The 2436-nt window shown below is 35.6% G+C and overlaps 1 pseudogene; it reads left to right on the forward strand.

The window, feature by feature from the left end:
- The first annotated feature begins 1145 nt into the window (after positions 1-1145).
- LOC109488733 lies at positions 1146-1848 on the forward strand (annotated as a pseudogene).
- The last annotated feature ends 588 nt before the right edge of the window (positions 1849-2436 follow it).

Here is a 2436-nt window from a genome sequence, read left to right on the forward strand (position 1 = left end):
AGATTCTACTGGTGAATAAGGGAAATAGCAAGATATTACATGTGGTTCAGAGGAAAATTATAGATATCACACATATGAGGGTAGAAAAAGAATGTGGAAATGAATTTACAAATAAATACAGAATGGGTCTGAGTACAGAGCATTAGTCAATGACATTCCATAGGAATATACCTAATTAGTATTTTTTATTATCAAGAATAAATTATATTATTAAAAGTTACCTACAATTTCAAGAATTGCAAAACAGCTCAAAGACAATACAATGCAACAATCATCTAATGCAAAAAAAGAAGGAAGAAAGAAAAGAAGGGAAAAGAAAAGAAGAGAAGAGAGAAAGAAAAGAAAAGAGAATAGGAAAAAATGAAGGAAGGAAGAAAAAAGAAAGTTTAAGACATAAAGAAAAAATTGCCATTTGACAATTTTTCAAAATTTTCTGACTCAGGCACACTGAAGGCAGATGGCAACTGGATAAGTAGAAGAAATGATGTTTGTTAAAGACCTTCTTGTTAATGAATTATGCTAAGTGGTTTTGTTTTTGTTTTTGCTTTTTTTTTTCCCCTGGAGCCCAATGTAGGGCTTGAAATAATGATCCTGAGATCATGACCTGAGCTGAAATCAAGTGTTAGACACTGAACTCACAACCATTCAGGCGCCTGGATGGGTGTTTTTATATGCATCATTCAATTCAATCAGATGAGAAACTTCACTTTGTACACTGAATAAACTGATACTTGGGTAATTTATTAAGAATTAAAAACCTAGTAAATGAGTAAGATGAAATTTATATTTGGCACTGATTGCTCACATTCCATGGGTTTCCTCATTACCTATCACAATATACATTATGAAATATTCCATCTGAGTGAGATACAGAGTGTAGTTCTTGATCTAGATAGGTGGATGAGTTAGATGACTTGGAATGGACTGACACCCCTTTCAGCCATACTGCAGTGTAATCAACTGTGGTCAATGACATCAATGGAGGCTTTCTGGTGTTAGTCTCATGTGGTCTTATATATTTTGATAGTTGCATATGACAGTAAGAGAAAGGGAAATTAAGAAAATACAATAGTAAATTCTCCTCAGCTGAGTCTTATGTTGCTTACTTTATTTTTTTTAGAGTAACTGATTAAACATCAAGAGAAATGGACAACTTCACCTCCGAGAGCACATTCTTCCTCATGGGCTCTGATGCTAGGGAGATCCAGATCTTACATGCAGTGCTATTTTTGCTAATTTACTTGGCAGCTCTACTGGGGAATCTTCTCATAATCACCCTTACCACCAAGGATCATCTGCTCCACACCCCTATGTACTTCTTCTTGAAAAAATTGTCCTTTCTGGATCTCTGCTTGATTTCCATCACTGTCCCCAAATCCATCATGAACTCTCTAATGAATCATAACACAATTTCATTCCTTGGATGTGTTTCACAGGTATTTTTCTTCTTTCTCTTAGCCAGTACAGAAGTAGCGCTCCTCACAGTCATGTCCTATGACCACTATGCTGCCATCTGCCATCCTCTCAGATATGACATCATCATGGGCCACGGAGCCTGCGTGCAGATGGCCACCACTTCATGGGTCTGTGGAGGTCTCAATGCAATTCTGCATACAGCTTCTACATTTTCCATACCCATCTGTGGGCCTCCTGAAATTCATCAGATCTTCTGTGATGTCCCACAACTGCTCTCTCTTGCCTGTTCATATAACATTGGGGAATAAGTAGTCATTGGGCTCAGCCTGGTGTTAGATTTTGGCTGTTTTGTGTTCAACCTGTGCTCATTACTTTTGCCCTCCTTAATTCCTATCACCAGTTTACCCCATTCTCCTATCCACCTCCCCTATGGTAACCATTAGTTTGTTCTCTATAGTTAATAGTCTATTTCTTGGTGGATAAAAACAGAGGAAAGCCAATAAAACATATCTTAATTATAGATGGCTTATATTAACATTAAAACAAGCTCCAGGTTGAAAAAAAAATAAAATTGATAAACCCTTAGCCAGAATTATCAAAAATAAAAGAAAAAGGACCAAAATCAATAAAATCACAAATGAGAGAGGAGAAATAACAATAAACAATTGCCTGAGAATATTATGAAAAATTATGTGCCAAAAAATCAGAAAATCTGGAAAAATGGATAAATTCCTAGAAACATGTACACTAACACACTCAAAAAGGAAGAAATGAAAACCATGAATGTACCAATACCAGCAAAGATATTGAATCAGAAAAAAAAAATTCTCAACAAACAAAAATCCGGGGTCAGAATTCTTCACAGGGGAGTTCTACCAAATATTTAAAGAAGAGTTAATACCTATTCTTCACAGATTATTAAAAAAAATAGAAAGGGAAGGAAAACTTCCAAGTTCATTTAATGAGGCCAGCAGTACTGATTCCAAAACTAGACAAAGACCCCACTAACAAAGAGAATTA

Source organism: Ailuropoda melanoleuca, unplaced genomic scaffold (genome assembly GCF_002007445.2).
Source record: "Ailuropoda melanoleuca isolate Jingjing unplaced genomic scaffold, ASM200744v2 unplaced-scaffold7565, whole genome shotgun sequence".
Taxonomy (NCBI): domain Eukaryota; kingdom Metazoa; phylum Chordata; class Mammalia; order Carnivora; family Ursidae; genus Ailuropoda; species Ailuropoda melanoleuca.